The sequence below is a fragment of the Rattus rattus genome, chromosome 7 (assembly GCF_011064425.1).
Source record: "Rattus rattus isolate New Zealand chromosome 7, Rrattus_CSIRO_v1, whole genome shotgun sequence".
NCBI lineage: Eukaryota > Metazoa > Chordata > Mammalia > Rodentia > Muridae > Rattus > Rattus rattus.
Genome location: NC_046160.1, coordinates 49,528,110 through 49,536,799, shown reverse-complemented (window position 1 = coordinate 49,536,799; position 8,690 = coordinate 49,528,110).

Sequence of the window (8,690 nt, the reverse complement as noted above, 5' to 3'; positions counted from 1 at the left end):
GACATGACAAAGGACCTGAGTTCTAGTCTCCAGCACCATTATAATAGGTCACTGGTGAGGCATCAACAGGCACAGTCCTGGGTCCTATTTGCCACCCAGTATCCTCATTCTATGATCTCCAGGTTCAATGAGAGACTCTGTTTGGAAAACACTTACCACCCTCTAGTACAAGAGACAACCCACAACATAAAGGATTCTCCAGTATCTTGGACTGAGTTATTACTAGTAGGGATACATTGTTGTGTTTTGCATTTACTTTCTGGTTGAGGATTAACTTCTTTCAAGGTCGTCAGGGGAGAAGAAAAGAGTATTTTGTACACAGGATTTTTCCAGGAACACATTAAACTGAGAGCAGTTTACTTTTGTGATACCTACATGAACAGGTTTTATGTTGTCACATGATGACTCTTTTGAAGTAAAGCATGATTATAAAATGGGATTAACTAGCACCATTGCCCCATTACTTGTCAGCTTTATGTCCATTTATGACTACTTGGTACTGAGGAACTCATTTGGATTCATTCTGGGGACCCTTAATGAGTCTATGCACTTAACAAAGAGCATCCACACTACAATGAATATGGGAGAAAATTGAAAATTCTGCACATGCACAGCTCTTCCCAGTCTTTGTACCTTGTGTACTTGTTTTTCTTTCAATAGGTTTATTTGCCAGTCATTTATTTTAAGGCCAATTTTTATTTCAAGACAGATATGAACCTCTCTCTGACAGTTGCCTTATGCTTCAACATAGAGAGACAGAATGACCCTTTAGCTGTAACGTTTTTCTTTAAGTATTCAATAAGCATCTGAACACTCTAAAGTAGATATTATATTAAGAATTATAGATTTGGAAAACTACTACTTCTTATAACTTTCCACTGAGTATTTGTGATACTCTTGATAGAAGCAGTCAGTTGGAAATTTCAACTGCCTCTCCTTTAGATTGTTCTTAGCAGGCTTCTGTACTTAGTAGCAGCTGATTGGCTCTTACCAAAGTTAGGTGGACCACTAAGGCAGTTAACTGAAAATTCAGCTCTTGATACTTAGGTCTTCAATCTGTAGAGAAGAAACAAGGCTAAGATATAAACAATCAACAATACAAAACCAAAAGCAGGAGACATAATTAAAGGTAATTACAGAGAAGGATATGAAAATAATCAAACTGCTCTAATGTTAATTTGATGAAATCACTTTTCTGTGCCAGTGGAATAGCTGCAAGTGATTCTGATGAGGAGAAGTTAGACTTCTTCTCTTGCTGAACCCACAATGTTCTTAAACAGAAAAGAAAAATCATCCTAAATATCTTGTTTGTCTTAGACCCTTGAGTAAATTTGTTTTTCAATACTGGAAATTTAGTTTTTGGTACTAGACCTTCAGTCTACAAAGGAGACTCTACACAGAAGAAACATGGGTAAAATATAAAAAGAAAAAGTAATCAGATGGCAATTAAAAGTAATTGTAGTAATGAGTATTAAAATAAGCTCCCCATTATAATATTAATTTAAAGTAATCACTTTTCTATGACAATGGAATAGTTACAAATGAGCCAGAAGGAGAGAAGGTAGGGTCCTTCTTTTGTAAAAAGTTCTCAGTGTTTGGTATCAGAGGAGGGAAATTCCAAATCTGTGACTTCTCATAGACAGTTATAAAAGCCGCAATAACTAAAGGCATGGGTAACTATGGAGTTGTTCAGCTGTTGTCAATTTAACTGTAAAATAAGTTAGAAGGAGAAGTAAAAGACATTGCCATGTACCATTATGTAACTTTCAGTTTGAATCTGACTAGTGAAACGATGGTGATAAGAAGTAACATCTGAATGTAAGAAATTGAAATTTATATAACTGAACAAAGAAGTTGTAGAACTAAGAAAGTATTTTTATGTAAGGAAGCTATCAGGTACAGTAATTACAGTGTAAGTACATGTAATATTAATCTTACTGAATAAAAAGTTAACTTAGAAAAGCAGCCTACTGAAAAATACTTCAATTGTTCAAGGTTAACTCAAGCTAAAATTTAGACAGTCTCTCTAGATACGAGGTGGCTGTTGAAAAGAGGATGTTTCAAGTTAGAAATAATTGCTATTTTGAAAGACAAAGGAGACAAGGATATGTGTCACCAAGTATATTTGTTATTGATAGGTCAAATATAGTCATATTTCTTATATCCTTGGATTTTTTACTTTCTGACATCTTCCAGTATTGATTTCGTGATTCCAGCTCATCTGTCCCTAGGTAGTAATGAACGTGAAAGGATTTTCTTAGTTACTTTTCTTTTTTCTTCTTTTATTTTATGAATAATTTTATTTTGTCAGATTTAATTGTCCATCTGAAAAAAGTGGGAAACTAAAAACCAGTGATCCTTGCTTAATAATATTTACAAGTAGGATAACTTACAGAAATATCACTGTGATGGTTGACAGCTCCTTTTCTTTGTGAAATTACTAAATCTAATCAACAATAAAATTCTTTTTTTCTTTATTTTTATTGGATTTTAATTTACATTTCAAATGTTATTCCCTTTCCCTGTTTCCCCGACATAAGCCCCCTATCCCATCCTCCTCTCCTTCTACTATAAGGGTGTTCCCCTACCCATCCACCCCTCTTCCCATCCCGCCTGCCCCCCGACATGCCCCTACACTGAGGGTCCAACCTTGGCAGCACCAAGGGCTTTTCCTTCCATTGGTGCCCAATAAGGCCATCCTCTGCTACATGTGCAGTTGAAGCCATGGGTCAGTCCATGGATAGTCTTTGGTTAGTGGTTTAGTCCCTGGAAGCTCTGGTTGATTGGCATTGTTGTTTTAATGGGGTTGCAAGCCCCTTCAGCTCTTTCAATTCTTTCTCTAATTCCTCTAATGGGGGCCTATTCTCAGTTCAGTGGTTTGCTGCTAGCATGGATATGCTCTGGCTGTGTCTCTCAGGAGACATCTATATCTGGTTCCTGTCTGCATGTACTTCTTAGCTTCATCAATCTTACCTAGTTTTGGTGGCTGTATATGTACAGGCCACATGTGGGGCAGGCTCTGAATGGGCATTCCTTCATTCTCTGCTCCAAACTTTGCCTCCCTATCCTCTCCTATGAGTATTTTTGTTCCCCCTTTTAAGAAGAAGTGAAGCATCCGCACTTTGATCATCCTTCTTCTTGAGCTTCCTGTGGTCTGTGGATTGTATCTAGGGTAATTCAAGCTTTTGGACTAATATGCATTTATCAGTGTGTGTATTTCTGTGATTGTTAGTTTTCTATTACTGTGATAAAATGACATTACCAAAGCAACTTATAGAAGCAAGAGTGTGTTTGGGCCTGTGATTCCAGAGGGTTAGAGTCTATGGTAGCAAAGCAAAGACATGGAAAAAGAGAAAGAAGCTGAGGGCTCACATCTCGCACCAGAGGCATAAAACAGAGAGACTGAATACTCAAAGCCCACCTTGAATGACATACTTACTCCAACAAGGTGACATCTCCTAAAGCTCCTAACAGTGCCGCCATCAATTGAGGACCAAGTGTTCAAATGACTGAGACTATGAGGGCAGATAATTCAAACAACCAGGAACCCTAAAGTGCATTCTGTCATTAAACTCAAAGAATAAGTAAAAGTGCTGAATCCTGTAAAACTGAGTGTGCAGTTAGCAAGAGTCCTAGGGAACCTGAGTCCACTTCAGATGTGTCTGTCTTATAATTCCCTCAGATTTCTTCCCTACATGAATGTTTAAAGTCTTTCACAGTAAGGTCTTAGTTCTTCTGTCAAAGATAAGCCATAACCTAATCCAATAAAATTAAATTAGCAATTTTATGCCTACCTAATAAAAGGGATTAGAGCAATATTGAAGATAGCAATACTATAGGTCAAACAAACTGCAGACCTAGGGCATAATGCATTTTCATTGAAGTAAGGAGGAACACCAATGATTCTAATGGTGTTCTATCATTTAATTTAAATGTTTATGTAACCAATACATGATTTTTGACAACAGCACTGTTTCTAAATTAAGCAATGGATTATCTCAACTTAATGTTTAACTTATTCTCACACAGAAACATAATTGAGCCCAGCACCACACTAGTATACTTTAACATAATAGCTCTTTTCTCTTGCCTTCTGACATCTTCTTTATAAGGGTGACTGACGACATGGACTTATTTTAAAATAACAAAAACATTTTCATACAATACATTCTGATCACAGCTTCTCACTGCCAACTCCTCCTAAATCCTCTTGTCCCCACACAACTTCATACCTTTTATCCATTCTCCCTTTAGAAAACAAACAGAAAAGTAGAAGAAAATAATAAGAAAGAGAAAGCACAAGAAACACACAAAGAGAGACACACACATATACAAAACCATAAATACAAACTTGGAAAACCATAACACCCAAACCAAAGACCAGTAGAACAAAAATAATACAAAACAAAAACAAAGCAATACAAGATACAAAATTAGCATTTTGTTTTATGTTGGCCATGTGCTGCTAGACATGAAACCTACCTTGAAGTATGGTTAATATACCCAGTGAGATTCCATTGAAAGTAATTTTTCCTATTCAAGATGATGTCATTGGGAGATAACTTCTTGGTTAGGGATGGGAACCCATGCCCATTCCCCTCCTCAATGCTGAGACCCCAGCTGCCACAGTGTCTGAGTTCATATGTAGATCAGTCCTGGTGTGTTTGGCAGATATGGTTTCCTTGGAGTCACCTATCGCCTGGCTCTTAAAATCTTTTCACCTCCTCTTTTACATAACTCCCTGAGCCTTGAGTGGGGGTGGTTTGATGAAAATACTTCCTTTAGGACTGGCTACTACAAAGTCTCTCACACTGAGCACATTGTCCAGGTTTGTGCCCTGCATTAGTTCCCAACCATTGCAATAAGAAGTTTCTCTGGTGATGGCTGAGTTTAGGCATCCTTCTATAGGTATAGCAGAAATTTGATAGGAATCAAAGTTATTTGTTTTTTTCCTAGTTGCATAACCTATTCAGCCTCAGGTTCTTGGCAACCTGAGCAGTGTTAGGGTTCCATCTCATGGAGTAGGATTTAAACCCAATCACTTTCTAATTGGATTTAACCAGAAGGTTTATAGCAAGGTTGATTGTTGCCTTTATCTTCCAATGGTGTGCAAAATTACCTTTCAGTACAATGAACTCTGGTTTGTAGAGGGGAAGGCCCTAGTTAGGCATCAAATCAACTTTTTCTTGTTCAATGAGATAGGTAACTTCTGTCTTCAACAATAGGGCTTTACCATTAGTTTGTGGAGAACAAATGATACATGGACTTTTAAAAGTTTTCAAAGGTTGTATTGTGGTAATGGCTTTGAAATCCTGGCACTTGGCGGCTGAGGCAGGCCTGTCGTCATGGTTTGAAGAACAGACTTGTGTCTATAGTTAGTTGCAGCCTAGCATAGTGAGACCTTTCTCTAAAAATAACCGAGTAAACAGAAGAATAGACCTCCCTCAATATACAAAAATGATATTCAAAATTCCAATGGATATATGAGGACTTGGTCGTTAAATATTCTTAAATAAACAAATCAAATTTTGAAGGAGGGAAATTCCTAATTAGTTGAGCAGTTATCAGGAGCTCTCCAGAATCTGAGATTTCTGTCTATTTAAAGTTGACAAGTCAGTCTAGTGCCTGTTTTCTTGGATGCTGGCAAAAAAAAAACCCATTAGATTCCTAGGTCAGAGACAAAAGAAATTCCTAACAGAGAAAAACATAGGCAGAGTATCAGCATGAAGCTCTTTTCAATTCCTTCACTTCCAACGTCCAACAGCATTTTCTAAGGTTCTAAGACAAAGCACCACACACTTGGCAGATTTAGCCAAAGAATTTTTTCCACAAGTTTGGAGGCTGGAAGCCTGAGGTCAAAAGGCTTTCATTAGGCTTCCATGGTTGATTTCTTCTAGGCCATGAGAGAATGATCTGTTCTAGTCTCCCATGAATTTTTAGATGATTATCTTGACTCTGTCTTTGCTTCAACTTTCCTTTTAAGGACACTAGACATTTTCAGTGAGAGACCTGCCAATGACCTTATTCTCCAACTATGATCACATCCTAGGGAATCAGGACTTGAATATGCAAATTTCATTATAAATGATAATGAGATGCATCCCAGGAGAAGAACACTAATATTAGAAGAGTCACTATAGAAACTGGCCTGGTGTTGCAACTCCCTTTACATCTGTTTGCTTGAAAGAGGAACCTGCAGAAAAGCCATGGATAAAGAGCATCAGACACTTGCATTCTGGCTATAGATATAACATGCAAGGATACTTGGAACTATGTAGACTATCTCTCAAAATATTGTTAGAATAGTAAAAGATGTATTTGAAATTTCATCAGGAGTAGTACATAATAATGGTATGTTTCAGACTATAATTCTTTATTTCCCTCTTAGGAATCCATATTCATATTCCTTCCTCATATATATAAGTGTGTGTGTGTGTGTGTGTGTGTGTGTGTGTGTGTGTGTGTGTGTGTATTCAGCTCTACCATCCCTAGAGTATTTATTGATAAAGGTTCTGGGTCATATCATTGATCCATCCATGGTCATAAATCTCACTTCTCACACAGATATCTATGTTGAGGAAAACCCTGAGCCCTCTGCCTCTGTCTCTCACATTAACTATAGTTTTAAGTGTTTTAAATCCTGAATAGGAGATTTAGAACTTAGCAAAGTGCTGTATGTCTGCTTCAGGGTTGTGTTCATTGGCCAATTGTGATTTGGGTGCTGGGCTCAAATTGAGGGCTGTATGCTTACCAGGCATGCACTCGAGCTCTAGCCTATCATTGGGTTTTGTCACAAATAGAAAATAATTATCACTTGAAAAGATGTTTTCTTACCTCTGTGTAGTTGGGTCTATTTTTAAAGATGCAGAATAGTATTTTCAGAATAGCTGAATGGAATTAATTTTCATTTATTTCAACAGATGGAATCACCACTTATATATGTTATGCTTTTGCTTTTGGGTGCATTTGAATTTTCATCAGGAGTAGTACATAATAAGGGTAAGTTTCAGACTATAATTCTTTATTTCCCTCTTAGGAATCCATATTCATATTCCTTCCTCATTTAGTTATAATGTTTTTCATTTAGCATTTATTCTGGGAAATTTTCTAACCATTCTCATGCATTACCTATTTATTCTGGTGCAGGTGTGTACTAAAATTATTGTGAACCCATTGGTACTAAGTTGTGTATGCAGACCTTTGTTACAGTACAAAGTCATAGAATGTTACACATTAAAAGAAGAATTTATTGTTTGAATAGATATAAAGTTCTTGTGTGACTAAGTGAGGTATTTGGGCTAGTCAAATAAAAGTAGAATTTCATGAGAGAAATATGGAAATGGAAGTAGGTTGCAAAACTTTTCTAAAGAAAACAAAATTTTAAAAAGGAAATAGGAATATCTACATATATTAGTGCATTGTTTTAAATGTTACAATAAATTTTTCATGCTTTTTATTGGATTTTTTATTTACATTTCAAATGTTATCCCCCTTTGCCTGTATCCTGTCCATAAACCTTCATCCCATAACTCCTCCCCCTTCTTGTATAAGAGTGTTCCCCCACTTATCCTCCCACCCCTTTCTGCCTCCCTGCCCTGACATTTCCCTACACTGGTGGGGACTGGGGTCCAGCCTTGGCAGGACCAAGGGCTTCTCCTCCCATTAGGCCATCCTCTGCTACATATGCAGAGCCATGGGTCTGCCATGTGTACTCTTTGGATGGTGGTTTAGTCCCTGGGAGCTCTGGTGAGTTGGTATTGTTGTACTTATGGGATTACTAACCCCTTCAGCTCCTTCAATCCTTTTTCTAACTCCTCCATTGGGAACCCCATTCTCAGTTCAATGGTTGGCTGTGAGAATCCACCTCTATATTTGTCATGCTCTGGCAGAGCCTCTCAGGAGACAGCTATATCAGGGTCCTGTCAGCATGCACCTCTTGGCATTCCCAATAGTGCCTGGGTTTGGTGGCTGTGGGGTATATGGGCTGGATTCCCAGATGGAGCAGTCTTTGAATGGTGATTCCTTCAGTCTCTGCTCCAAACTTTGTCACTGTATCTCCTCCTATGAATAATTTTGTTCCCCCTTCTAAGAAAAACTGAAGGACAAAATGCAAAATATATTTAGTCCAACTTCAAAAGTTCCCATAGTCTATATCTGTCTCCACAATGTTAAAAGTCCAAGTTCAAAGTCACTTCTGACATTCATCCAGTCACTTAACTGTAATCCTCAAAGCAAGAAAGGAAACCTGCTGATTTAAGTGGGATTGTTTAAAGTTTCTCTCATTTAGTTTGATATTGGCTACCGGTTTGCTGTATATTGCTTTTACTATGATTATGTATGATTCTTGTATCTTCAAAGAATGACTTGGGTAGTGTTTCCTCTGTTTCTATGTTGCAGTTTCCTCTCCAACCCGAATCGGCCCGTACAAAGAAAATGCAACTCAATTAATATGTAAACAATCTAGCCTCTAGATTGGGCAGATCCACCCTATACTGTCCTATTCCTAGCTCCCAAATCCCTCATCCCTTGCACCTTTTATTTGCCAGGTCTCCAGCTTCTCCTTCTCCCACGACGACTCTCTCCTCCATCCTTTCCTTTCTCCTCCCTGACTCCTCCTCTCCCTCCGACTCCTCCTCTGCCCAAATCTCGAGCTCTTGCCTTTATTTTACAAATTCAGAGAGAACGCCAAG